The sequence below is a fragment of the Rhipicephalus microplus genome, chromosome 5, assembly GCF_043290135.1.
Source record: "Rhipicephalus microplus isolate Deutch F79 chromosome 5, USDA_Rmic, whole genome shotgun sequence".
Classification (NCBI taxonomy): Eukaryota; Metazoa; Arthropoda; class Arachnida; order Ixodida; family Ixodidae; genus Rhipicephalus; species Rhipicephalus microplus.
The window spans coordinates 189,905,246-189,919,260 of record NC_134704.1 but is presented as its reverse complement, the minus strand read 5'-3'; the positions used below and the strand labels follow the sequence as shown (position 1 = coordinate 189,919,260).

At 48.7% G+C, this 14,015-nt stretch overlaps 1 protein-coding gene across 9 annotated transcripts in view; it reads left to right on the top strand.

Moving 5' to 3' along the window:
* LOC119174053 (uncharacterized) overlaps positions 1-14,015 on the top strand; it is a 461,603-nt gene that overhangs the window by 318,934 nt on the left and 128,654 nt on the right. For 2 of the 9 annotated variants that reach the window (XR_012895535.1, XR_012895534.1), the window contains one exon: positions 4,623-4,792. The exons of the other annotated variants lie outside the window; for them this stretch is intronic. The gene's annotated coding sequence lies outside the window, so the exon portion shown is untranslated. The remainder of the gene's footprint in view (positions 1-4,622; positions 4,793-14,015) is intronic. 9 annotated transcript variants of the gene reach the window in all.

The window sequence follows — 14,015 nt, the reverse complement described above, 5'->3', positions numbered from 1 at the left end:
TTTTAGATTGTAACGGTGCGCGTCGACGTCCTGCTGTTGAATGATGCGGTTTCGTGCTAGTTGTGACGTCTCTTCTGCCCTTTCTACGTATTCGCCAATGTCAGGGTACTCTTCATTCAAGCTGTTGACAGGCAGCATAACGTCTTAAGTTGTTATTACTGTGCGACCATAAGCAAGTATTGGGTTGTCTCTTGTACTGCGGTATTGTATGCAAATGTAGCATGCGGTAGTATGGTGTCCCAAGTTCGATGCTCGACGTCTACATACATCGCCATCAAGTCAGAAATCGTCCTGTTCAGCTTTTCAGTTAACCCGTTAGTTTGCGGATAGTACGCTGTAGTTCTTCTGTGGTCGGTGTGCGTTAGTTTCATGACAGACTGTACTAGGCTGGCAGAGAACGCAGCTCCTTCCTTAGTTTTTATTTCATTTTATTTTATTTCCTTAAAGACCCGTGAGGGGGTATTACAGAAGGGGTGGGTAATTATAAAGAGAAAACCTAGAAGCCAAAGATTCAACATAGAAAGTATTTATTGATATTTTCTATGAACTATGATGGGCAAAGAATGGTTGATATTTTACTGGGAAGGCTGTTCCAGTCTGGTGCGGTACGTGGGAAAAACGAGGCAGAAAATGTAGAAGTCCGGGAACGTGGCCGAGCAACTTGAAGCAAATGGCTCGTGCGGTGAGATATGCATGTTGCGGGAACAATATAAGGGGGGGCATGCAAGGGACTATGAAAATTTTTGTTGAACAATGACAGGCTGGCAATACGACGGCGAAGTTCTAGATCTGGTGAACCAGATTCTGCTTTCAATCCAGATATGCTGATAGTGGAAGAGTATGAACAGTGAATAAATCTAGCGGCCCAGTTTTGAAGCCATTCAATGGCATGTGTAAAATAGGATTGTCCAGGGTCCCAAATTGGCGATGTGTATTCTAGTTTAGGTCGAACGATGAATTAGTATGCTTGTAATTTTAGGTGTTGTGGAGCGAGGCGTAATTGGCGTTTAAGGAAACCCAGTGTTTATATTGCAGATGAAATGATATTAGTGACGTGTATGTTCCGTGAAATATCGCTACATGATGATGATGATGAGTAGTCTTTAATGGCGCAATGGCCAACTGATGGCCAAAGAGCGCCATTTCGATCAACTACAAATATGAACATTGATATGATGGGTGGCGTTAAAGGGGCCTTAAAATTTCTCCCTCTAACGCGGGTTAAAACTTGGAAGTTATAAAATCGTGACAGTGGCGTGACATATGTGTAGTGATAGCGGATGGCAATATGTCACTATAATAAAACCATGATGAAGCTGTAGTCACCACAGCCACGACCACTCTATAGAGGTCGTGCTACGGATGACCTCGAAATATCGGGTGAAAGCTATGCACATCTTTCAAAAACGTGAAAAGTGTTTGCAGTTTAAAAAACGGATCTCTACCGATGAGCATCTCGGGGTGTAGAGGGAGTTGCTGTCGGTAGGGCAGTAAAAAGTGCTTTTTTCTTAGAGCATCTAGCTCATTGCACTGAACGAGAGTGTGGAGAACTGTAAGGGGCTCTCCACATATTTCACAGTATGGTGGATCGCCGGTAGACAGAAGAAATGAATGTGTAGAATGTGTATGTCCTGTTCTAAGCCTTGTTAGTATTACTTCTCTGTGTCGTGATTTTGATATTGGTGGCCAATAACCTAGTTGCGGCTTAATAGCATGCAGTTTATTATCTGTGTGTTTATACCACATGCTCTGCCAATACCCCTTGAGCTTTCGTTTTAGAAAAGGTTTTAAGTCAAATGCAGGGACTGATGTTGATGCATTGAGAGTAGTGTCATAGGCGCAAACAGCCAGATTGTTGGCCAAAACGTTCCCTTGTATCTCACGGTGCCCTGGAACCCAGCAGACAACGACATGCTGTTTTGATGCGTACTGTGTGCACAGAAGTAAGAAAAGTGACACCAGCACGGGGTTCTTGTGTTTTTTAGGAGTTTTCAGGGCTTTGACCACGCTTAGAGAATCTGTTTATATTGCCGCCTTTTGTAACTTTACCTGTTTGATGTGTTTTACGACCGCCAGTATTACGTAAGCTTCTCCTGTGAAAATGCTTGCATCAGGATGAAGAACGCCGGCCTCGGAAAAGGATTGGCCTACCGCTGCATATGACACAGAAGTGTTTGACTTTGACGCATCGGTAAAAAATTCAGCGCATGTGTATTTATGTTGTAGTTCTAGGAAGTATGCATGTATGTGTGCAAGGGGTGCGTGCTTTGTGACTTCAACAGAAGAGACATCACAGTCTATAAACTGCCACTGCCACGGTGGCAGATATGTTGCACGAGCCATCCTACTGTGTACAAGATGAGGCACACCTGTTTCTTCGGCCAGGCACCTTACACGGAGCGCGTAGGGCTGCCTAAACGAAGGATGGTTCTCTAACAAGCCAGAACAAGACAAATCATTAATTGTGAAATAGCAAGGGTGTTTCTTGTCTGCCTTCACCTCCAAAAAGTACAAAAAGGACAGGGAACATCTTTGTAGGTGGAGCGACCATTCAGTCGAAACCACTTACAGGCTCTCCACAGGGCTGGTTCGGAAAGCACCCGTAGAGTGGTGAATGCCTAGATGGTGGACAGGGTCAAAAGTTTTCATGGCTAATGGTGTTGCCAACTGATAGATTATAGCACCGTAATCTAGGCGTGTGCGTACGAGGCTTATATATAAATTTATTGAACATTTCGTGTCACTACGCCATGTAGTGCATGACAACACTTTCAAAATGTGGATTGTTTTTAAGCACCTGTCCCTTGAATACTTAATGTGTGGGATGAAGGTTAGTTTAGTGTCTAATATTACACCACGAAACTTGTGCTCGGTCTTCACTGACAGAGGTTGACCATGCAGGTCAATGTTGGGGCCAGGATAGAGGCCCCTCTTTCGGCTGAACAAGACACAAGTGCTCTTTTGCGCGTTGAGTATAAAACCATTCTCGTTTGCCCATTGAGATACCTTGTTCAACCCTAGTTGAACTTGACATTGGCACATTGAGATGTTGCACGATTTGTAACCAATCTTTACATCATCGACATATATGCAGTAAAAAATATTTCGTGGGAGAGACAGGTGTAAAAAATTCATTTGAACTATGAAAAGTGTGCAGCTCAATACACTTCTTTGTGGCACTCCTGTTTCCTGGACAAATACTCGAGATAAGACAGTGCCAACTCGGACACGGAATGTACGGTTGGGCAGGTAGCTTTCGATAATTGTCAGCTATCTACCCCGCACATTTAAATGTGACAGGTCTCGCAATACGCCGAAGCGCCATGTAGTGTCATATGCCGTTTTCATATCGAGGAACACAGAAAGAAAAAATTGCTTATGAGCAAAAGCGTCACAAATTTGTGCCTCGATACGGACAAGGTGGTCAGTGGTGGACCGAGCCTCTCGAAACCCACACTGCTGTGGGTCAAGTAGGCCATTCATTTCAAGGAAGTGCATCAGGCGCCGGTTAATCATTTTTTCAAAGACCTTGCAAATACAAGTGGTTAATGCTATTGGCCTGTAGCTGAAAACTGAGGCCGGGTCCTTGCCTTGTTTTAGAATTGCGATAATGATAGCTTCTTTTCAGGCTGAGGGTAGCTCTCCGGAAGACCATATCGCATTACACAGAGTGAGGAGAGCTTTCGGGGTTTCAGTGGGCAAGTTTTTTAACATTTCATATGCCACACGGTCCGGGCCTGGCGTAGATTTATTGCAGCTGGTAAGTGAGGCTTGTAGTTCAGCCAAACAGAAAGGTTCGTTGTATGCCTCATGTGTTGATGGGCTTGCGCTCTCATCTCTGTTTTTATATTGCGGTTTTGTGTCGTCGGAACGCTTCACTATAGTGTGTTGAGCTGGAGACCTGTTTGTAGTGCGCTCCGAGAGTGTTTGCCTGGTATTCCAAACTCTCCCCTTGTGTGTTCACTGGAGGAAGTGACTGAGCTTTTCGTCCTGCCCCCTTACCAACCATGCTCCAAACTCTCGTCTCGTTTGTGTATGAGTTAATGCCCGATAAAAATTTGTGCCAACTTTTTCTTCTCGTCTGTCGACGCGTCCTCCTTGCTTGCGACTGGACGTTCTTAACGTTTACATGATTTTCGGTTGTGGGCGAGTCCCTGAGCAACTTCCATGTCTTATTTTGTTGTTGTTTTTTCGAGCATCACAGCACTCGTTATTCCACCATGGGACTCGTCGTTTGCTTTACGGTCCACATGTTTAGGAAATACATTTTGTTGCTGCATCAACCGAGAAAGCTTTAAAGTAGCATACAGCATCCTCTATGCTGTGTGTTACACGGCACGCCCTCTGCAGATCTGCGCCGCCATGTCAGTCCAAGATAATATAGTCCTCTTTTGAAACTTTTGTCAATCGGCTTTGTCGGTGAGCCATTTGGGAACTTGTGCAGAACGTGTATTTGTTATTGATGTGCTGATAACGATAGGAAAATGGTCATTACCATATGGATCATTATTGACTTCCCATTTAGGTAGAGGCAGGATTGATGGGGATATTATGCTGAGGTATATTGCTGACTACGTAATGTTAGCGATGTTGTAATATGTTGGCTCTTTCCGATTCAGCAGACACGCACCGGAAGAAAAAATGAGCTGTTCAATCTGGCGACCTCGAGCGTCGCAGCGAGAGTCACCCCATAGATCGCTATGTGCAATGAAATCTCCAAGGAGAATATAAGGTTGTGGAAGTTCGTCTACGAGGGACTCGAATTCATGCTTTTCAAGACGATGTCGCGAAGGTATGTAGAGAGAGCAGATGGTGATGAGCTTATTTAAAAGAACTGCTTGAACAGCCACCTCCTCAAGGGATGTTTGTAGTGGTAGACGTGTGCATGCATTCCCTTGATTAACTATAATGGCAACACCACCGGATGGCACAGTGGCATCACTCCAGTCCTTCCGAAAGATAACGTAGTGACGTAAAAAGTTGGTGTGTTTAGGTTTCAGATGTGTCTCTTGTACGCACAGCACCTTAGGTGTATGTTTGTGTAAAAGTTTCTGGATATCGTCGAGGTTTCTCAATAGTCCTCTGACGTTCCACTGTAGTATTTGTGTCATTTTAATGTAGTGTGGTGCTGTCTGTACAAACGTGTTGCGTTAGGTTACCGGGCCTTTTGGGGGCCTTGTGATTCGAGTTTTTTTTTCTTTTTTGGTGCTCTCCAAGCAGTTGCGCCTATCCTTCGGCGTCTGAGGCGCCGGAGAAGTGGGACTTGAAGCCATCACCTCTTGTGAGGTGGTTGATGGTGCCTGCTGCGCAGGTACATTCACTGAACTTTCGGACCTAACTGCGCTTGCAGTGGTCTGAGGTTCAGCAGACACAGGGGTCTGCCGACCCTGTTTGTCAGGTGGCGCAGCAGTGCAGGCTGCTCCAGCCGGGGGCGCTGGCGGCACGACCGCGGCCACACACTGTGTGACATTCGCGGGTGCCGAGACATGTGGCGAGGCGCCCCAGCGCGTCGCATCTGCAAAGGAGGGATAAGATGGGTTGTGTATTGCGAAACGTTGGCGTGCTTCTTGGAATGAGAGATTTGATTTAACTTTAAATCCTACTATTTGTTTCTCTTTTTCCATGCGGGGCATGATCGTGAGTAGGCAGCGTGATCTCCTTCACAGTTCGAACAATGAGTTGTTTCTGAGGTGCAGTTGTCCGATATGTGTTGAATGGATGCGCACATTGCGCAAGTGGCACGCCCTCTGCAACTCTGCGATCCATGACCGAAACGTTGGCACTTGAAACATCAACGATGGTGAGGAATGTATCATCTTACACGGAGCTTACAATAGCCGGTTTAGATTTATTCTGGTAAGTCACTTGTTCCGAAGGCAATTATTACGTGTTTTTCTGGGGTCACTTTGTTGTTGCGCCTTATTTTTATTCGTTGGACTTTGACCACGTTCTGGTCCTGCCAACCTACGAGCAGCTCACTTTCAGAGAGCTCAATAAGATCATCATCGGAAATTACGCCACGGACAGTGTTCATGGACCTGTGTGAGCCCACCGAAACAGGGGTTTCCCCAAAGGCTACATTCTTAGACAGTTTTTCATACTGAGCTTTGTCACGAACCTCCAGAAGAAGATCGCCACTTCCCATCTTTGTCACTTTATGACATGGGCCTATTACTTCTGTGAGAGTTTTCGAAACAAGGAAAGGTGAAATGGCTCGGACTGTCTTCTTTTCGTTTTGACTGTGAATTACATGGTACTATGGGAATGTCGGCTTTGGTGTGTTAGGCAAGAAAGTGTCTTCGGTGCGCCACCATTTTAGGGAGCGATCAGGAAGAGGGAAGGGAAAGCTTTTGCCATAAAATACTATAAAATCGGTGGTGATGGTGGCCACCCACCACCGAGCCCAACAAGGGGACGCTACAAGGTTGAATAGTGAACACTTGGAGACGCCAGCCATGCATCACCGCTATAACCGAACATAACTACCCAAGGTTGGGTAACTATACAGGGTTAACCCTCGCCGCCAGGAAATTTGGAAACAAACGGAAAAGAGAAGATGACAGGACAGATAAAAATTGAGAGATAAAGACGAAGATGTAGGAAGAGAGAGATAGGAAAAGGCGACTGCCAATTTCCCCTGGGTGGGTCAGCCCAAAGGTGCCGTCTACGTGAAGCCGGGGCCCATGGGGTGTGTTGCCTCGGCCGGGGGGGGGGGGGGCCTTGAAGGTCCAATCACCCGGCGTCAGCTCAGCCCCAGGATCCCCTTTTCCCCAGACACGGCAAAGCCAAGCACGGCTTGGCGTGGGAGGGAATAGAAAGTCCCCCGTTAGCCCGGGTCCGTGGTGTCGCTACGCACCAAACGCCTACTTACGCAGGCACCCCTGCGGGGGAAAGATCGCTACAAAGAGTCACGCCCAATTACTTGTATGACGGAACATTTTCTAGGGGGATGGCATTAACTGTGTAGAGATACACAAGCGGTAGGCAGCGGCGATGGAATGAAATGACTTTACATTTACTCGGGCTAAGTTTCATGAGCCAGCGCTCGCACCAATCCTGGAGGCAGTTTAGATTGGTTTCTAAAGATGACTGTTTTGTAATGTGAGTAACAGAGTCATATATAACGCAGTCATCAGCAAACCGGCGGGTTTTACAGGTTAGCTTTGAAGGCAAGTCATTTATGTATATAAGGAATAAAACGAGACCAAAAACCGAACCCTGGGGCACTCCAGACATTACTGGAAGAGGATTAGGGGTACGGTTGTTGATATTGCTACCTGTAGGCTGCCACAAACCATAGTGCGAATGCGCGTGTGCGCCCGACGAAGAAGATGAGGCTCGCTGGCTGCTCGAGCTCGGAGCCAGACTGGCCAGTGCTGCAACCGCTCTTGCAAATATATTTTTCGAATATATTCGCAATACTTTGTCTCGTTACTCACGTAACATATTTGGTGGAGGTGGAACGATCCCCGTCCTCACCACGCAGCTCCGCAGTGGCCGCATCCTCCAGCTTCCCGCCATGGCTTCCAGTGACAACGCGTCCGCTTCATCATCTGCGGCTTCTCCGACAACCTTTGTCGCCGTCCAAACACCACGTGATCCCGGGACATTTTCTGCGCAACCTGGCCTCGACGTCGACAAATGGCTTCGCCTTTATGAACGGGTCAGTCAAACTCACCGTTGGGACCCTACCATGATGCTCGCTAATGTTCTCTTCTACTTGGACGGAACCCCGCGTGTCTGGTACGAGACAAATGAGTCCGAACTCACCAGCTGGGACACGTTCAAGGAGAAGCTACGTGACATCTTTGGGGACCCGACCGGTCGCCACGCAGCTGCACGACAGGAGCTGGCTACCCGTGTCCAGTCGCCAACTGAATCGTATGTGTCATACATCCAAGAAGTTCTCGCTCTTTGCCGAAAAGTGGACGAGGCGATGTCTGAGGCTGAAAAGGTTGGACACGTTTTGAAGGGGATCGCGGACGACGCCTTCAATTTGCTGGTGTACACTAACGTCTCGACCATCGACCGTGTAATTCAAGAATGCCGCCGTTTCGAAACAGCAAAAAGCCGTCGGGTGCGCCCTCCTTTTTCTCGGTTGCCAAACACGGCGGCTACGTCCACCTGCTCCGATTCTACCGTCACACCGCCCTTTGAGCAGAGTGTAACGCGTATCGTTCGACGGGAACTTGAAGCAGCAAGTCCAGCGCCGCTTCAGCCCACTTCTTTCGAACATACGATACCGACAACCCCCGCGATCTCCGTTATTCAGGCGGTCGTACGACAAGAATTCGCCAACCGCGGGTTCCCTGATGCTTGCCCCATCTCTTGCCCCTCCTCCAGACCAATTCCCATTAATGCACCTCGACGTGACCCATTTGTTGCTCCACGATCTCGCAACCCGGCGGAATGGCGAACTCCTGACGACAAACCGATCTGCTTCCGGTGCCACCGCGTTGGACATGTCTCCCGCTACTGCCGTGCCTCCTGGACGCCGCCACATAGGAGCCAGTTTTTCGCACCTTATAGCCCATATGAAGATCTTCGCCGGTATTCGTCCAGCCGTACCGCCCCTGCTTTCGACACGTCTAACAGCCGCCTTCCTGCTCGTTCTCCGTCCCCTCAACGCCGTCGTTCCCCGTCGCCCCAGCCACGCCGCCATCACTCGCCGCCTAACTTTTCATCGTACCCGACGGAAAACTAGACAGTGCAGCCCCTGGAGGTAGTGCTGCATCATCCCTGTCTGAACCAAACCCTCCATTGACGCTTCATACGAACAAAAATCTTGTCGATGTACACGTGGACGGTATTTCTCTGTCGGCACTAGTCGATACTGGCGCTCATGTATCCATAATCAGCGTTCATCTTTGTCGCCGCTTAAGAAAAGTACTCACGCCCCCTGCTACCGAAGCTGTACGTGTGGCCGATGGCGGCACTGTTCCTGTCATTGGCATGTGTACGGCTCGCATACGCATCGCCGACCGTTACATCCCTGTTCTATTCACGGTGCTCCAGAACTGTCCTCATGACCTCATCTTAGGGATGGACTTCCTGTCGACCCATTCTGCTCTGATCGACTGTTCCGCTGGTACTCTTTGCTTAGACCTTCCTCTTCAGCCGGATATTCACCCTGAACCTCAACACGGCCTTTCTGCCACAGACTTCCTCCGCTTACCGCCTAAAGCCCTCACATTCACCGAATTCGCCACGACCTCACCCGTATTGGATGGGAATTACATCGTCACGCCGATTCCTGATGTCCTACTGGCACGTGACGTCACCGTCCCTCACTGCATCGTAACTGTAGCCTCCAACCGGACCCGTCTACCCGTCATAAATTTCGGCTTCACAAAGCAAGTCCTCCCTGAAGGCATCCTAATTGCCACGTTGCGGTCCTTAGCCGATGATCACGTCACCACTTTCGCAGCCGACGCATGCCCCAATTTTCCTTGTCGCCCACTCGATGCCACATGCCTCGACATGTCAATACGTCCCATGATCGACCCTGACCTTCCCCCAGCGCAATCAGCCGCTCTCGCACGCCTTCTAGCTTCCTACCGTGACATCTTCGACCTTGACGACCGCCCACTCGGCCAAACTTCTCTTGTAAAGCACCGCATCAACACCGGTGATGCTGCTCCCATTCACCGTCGACCGTATCGCGTGTCCGCGTCGGAGCGCCAGATTATTCAAGCTGAAGTGAATAAGATGTTAACTAAAGGCATTATTGAGCCCTCATCAAGCCCATGGGCGTCACCCGTCGTCCTGGTTAAAAAGAAGGACAACACATGGCGTTTTTGCATCGATTACCGGCATCTAAATCGAATCACCAAAAAGGACGTGTATCCTTTACCACGTATTGATGACGCCCTCGATTGTCTCCACGGCGCACGCTACTTTTCATCCATCGACCTTCGTTCTGGTTATTGGCAGATTGCCGTAGACGAGAAAGACCAAGAAAAGACCGCCTTCATCACTCCAGATGGCCTATACCAATTCAAGGTTATGCCCTTCGGCCTATGCAATGCCCCCGCCACGTTCGAACGTATGATGGACTCTCTGCTACACGGGTTCAAATGGTCAACATGCCTGTGTTACCTAGACGACGTCCTCGTATTTGCACCTACGTTTGAGACCCACCTTGAGCGTCTGTCGGCCATTCTCGACGTCTTCCGCAAAGCTGGCCTCCAGTTGAACTCCTCGAAGTGTCACTTCGGCCGCCGACAGATTACCGTGCTGGGCCACCTTGTCGATGCTTCTGGTGTGAGACCGGACCCTGAGAAAATTCGTGCCGTCACGAATTTCCCAGTACCCCAATCCGCCAAAGATGTCCGGAGCTTTGTGGGACTTTGCTCCTACTTTAGGCGGTTCGTGAAAGATTTTGCGGCAATCGCCCAACCACTTACCGATCTTTTGAAGAAAGGCGTTCCATTTTCGTGGGGGTCCACTCAAGCTGCCGCCTTCTCTCACCTCATAACACTTTTGACGACGCCCCCTATCCTCGCCCACTTTGACCCATCTGCCCGAACTGAGGTCCGAACTGATGCCAGTGGTCACGGTATCGGAGCCGTTCTCGCCCAATGCCAACAGGGACACGACCGCGTTATCGCGTATGCTAGCCGCCTCCTTACACCTGCAGAGCGTAACTATTCGATCACAGAGCGAGAATGCCTTGCTCTTGTCTGGGCGGTCTCAAAATTCCGTCCATATTTATATGGCACTCACTTTTCCGTCGTCACCGACCACCACGCGCTCTGCTGGCTTTCATCCTTAAGAGATCCTACAGGTCGACTTGGTCGCTGGGCTCTGCGACTGCAAGAATACACCTTTTCTGTGATATACAAGTCTGGACGCCTGCACCAGGACGCCGATTGCCTTTCTCGCTATCCAGTTGACCCATCGGCCACCATACCTGACAACGACGCCTGCGTGTGCTCCGTTTCTCAACTGAACCACATAGCCGACGAGCAACGCCGTGATGCAGCCCTACGAGCTATCATTGAGCGCCTCGACTCCTCCCCATCGAACCGATCCTATCGCTCGTTCGTACTCCAGAATGGCACATTATACCGGCATAACTTCCATCCAGACGGCCCATCTCTGCTGCTTGCCATACCCAAACACCTCCGCTTGGCTGTACTCCACGAACTTCATGACGTTCCTACTGCCGGTCACCTGGGTGTGTCCCGCACATACGACCGGATTCGCCGTCGCTTCTATTGGCCAGGTCTGGCACGGTCCGTCAGAAGATACGTCGCGGCGTGTGAGGAATGTCAGCGCCGCAAAACACCATCGACGCTTCCGGCTGGGCGCCTTCAACCACTCGATATTTCTACTGAACCTTTCTTTCGCGTCGGCTTGGACTTACTCGGCCCTTTTCCTCTGTCTTCTGCTGGCAACAGGTGGATAGCTGTGGCCACAGACTACGCCACACGCTACGCAATCACACGCGCCCTTCCAACAAGTTGCGCCACTGACGTCGCCGATTTTCTTCTACACGACGTGATCTTGCAACATGGTGCTCCACGCCAGCTGCTCACGGACCGAGGCCGCACATTTCTATCGAAAGTCATAGCGGACATTCTACGCTCTTGTGCAACACGCCACAAGCTCACTACGTCGTACCATCCGCAAACAAATGGCCTCACAGAACGCCTGAACCGAACCCTAACTGACATGCTTGCAAAGTACGTTTCCTCAGATCACTCTGACTGGGACATCGCTTTACCATACGTGACATTTGCCTACAATTCTTCGCGCCACGACACGGCTGGTTACTCCCCTTTTTTCTTGCTGTTCGGCCGCGAACCCACATTACCCCTCGATACGACGATTCCGTTACCAGCAGCTCCAACTTCACAATATGCTCTGGACGCCATCAGCCGGGCCGCCCACGCACGCGAAACCGCTCGTGCTCGCCTTCTGACCTCCCAAGCAAACCAACGGCGTCGGTACGACCAACGACACCGCGATGTGCACTTTTCGCCCGGTTCGTTGGTTCTGCTGTGGTCTCCGACCAGGCACGTTGGCCTGTCTGACAAGCTGCTCTCTCGGTACACAGGGCCCTACAGAGTGCTTCGTGAGGTGACTCCCGTCACTTATGAAATCACTCCTGCTGCCTCGCCGTCTTCATCCACCCCTAGGGCCAGCGACATCGTACACGTCGCACGCCTGAAGCAGTACCACTCGCCCAATGATCTTGACATCTAGATGCGCCGAGACGGCGCCTTTGCCGACGGGGGTTATATGCTACCTGTAGGCTGCCACAAACCATAGTGCGAATGCGCGTGTGCGCCCGACGAAGAAGATGAGGCTCGCTGGCTGCTCGAGCTCGGAGCCAGACTGGCCAGTGCTGCAACCGCTCTTGCAAATATATTTTTCGAATATATTCGCAATACTTTGTCTCGTTACTCACGTAACAATATTAGCAGACTGGGAGCGGTTTGTAAGAAATTTTCTGATCCATTTTAGCATGTTCGGGTGAAGATTTAACTGGCAAAGGTTTAGTAACAGTCGAGAATAGGATACTTTGTTGAATGGTTTGGAAAAATATAAGAATATGGCATTAGTTTGTAAGTTACAGTCCAGGTTAGTATGCAAATCTTGAACAAATAGGGCCAGTTGCGTTTCACAAGAGAAACGTCTGCGAAACCCGTGTTGTGCTGGATGAAAAAAGCCGTTTGAATCAAGAAAGTTTATGAGATGCGTGTACATGACGTGTTCCACGATTTTACAGGGCACGCTGGTGAAAGATATGGGACCATAGTTTAATGACGAGTTTTTGTTACCTGTTTTGAAAATTGGAACGACCTTCCCGTTTTTGCAGTTATCTCGTAGACGTTCTGTTAAAAGTGACTGTGAGAAGAGCAAGCATAAAAAAATTCACAATTATATTTCTTATTTGTAAGGAACTTGGAGTTGATTTCGTCAATACCAGAAGAGGAGGAAAATTTTAATTTGTCGATTAAGCACATAACTCCATTAGCAGTGAATGATACCGGTGGCATAGTACATGCTCTAATAGTGGGTGGTATTGTAAATGACACGTTACTCTCTTTGGTAAACACGGATGAGAAAGTGGTGTTGAAGATGTGAGCACATTTATCATCGGTTAATATGTGACCCGATTCACTGGTAAGAGTAATTAGGGCAGTATGCGCGGGGCTCAAAACCTGCCAAAATTTTTTTTGGTGGTTAGTCAGCATGCTTGGTAAGTCAACGTTAAAAAAAGAATTCTTTGCGTCTTAAACTGCGCATAAATAAGCTTTTCCAGCTGCGTAGTATTTCTGCCACTTTCGCGGGTCTTCTAGTCTTTCTGTTAATCTAAACAGGTGTTTTTTCTTGGTTTCTAATTTTTGCAGAGTTTTAGAGAAGCATGGCTTTTGGCAGTTTGCACGAAAGTGGGATTTCGGAATAAACCTGTCCGTCAATTCATTGACCTTTCCCTTAAATAGTGTCCAGTTTTCTTCGACGAACCGAGAAAAGAAAGTAGTTTCCAAACTGGACGAGAATGCGCTAAGCGCCAAATTTATTGCTTCATAATTCCCCTTGTCGTACAACCGAATGGTTTTCTGGGTGTTTTAACGATTTAGCGGTTTGAATGCAAATTCGGTACGCATGACCTTATGGTCATCTATTTCGGGGAGATAATTAATCAAGACCATGTTTTCTGGATGATTGGTTAGTATTAGGTCCAAACTATTTTAACACTCTTGTGTTACGCGTGTTGGTGCAGTTACCATTTGTGAAAGATGAAAATTGAAACAAACGTCCAGGAAAGCCCCGGATTCGGCTTGTGCCTGTGACGGCATAGTTTGGCTAATGCAGTTAGTACCCGGAAAATTGAAATCACCGAACAAAACTACGGGGGCGGTTGGATACTTTTTTGTAACTTTGTTTAAGATTTTGTTAAGGCTATGAGAAAAGTCAGGACAGCTATTGGGGGCCTGCAGCAGACGCCAAGTCATACTGACTGGGGCTTAGCAGAACAAAGAATCCAAATTATTTCAAGGTCA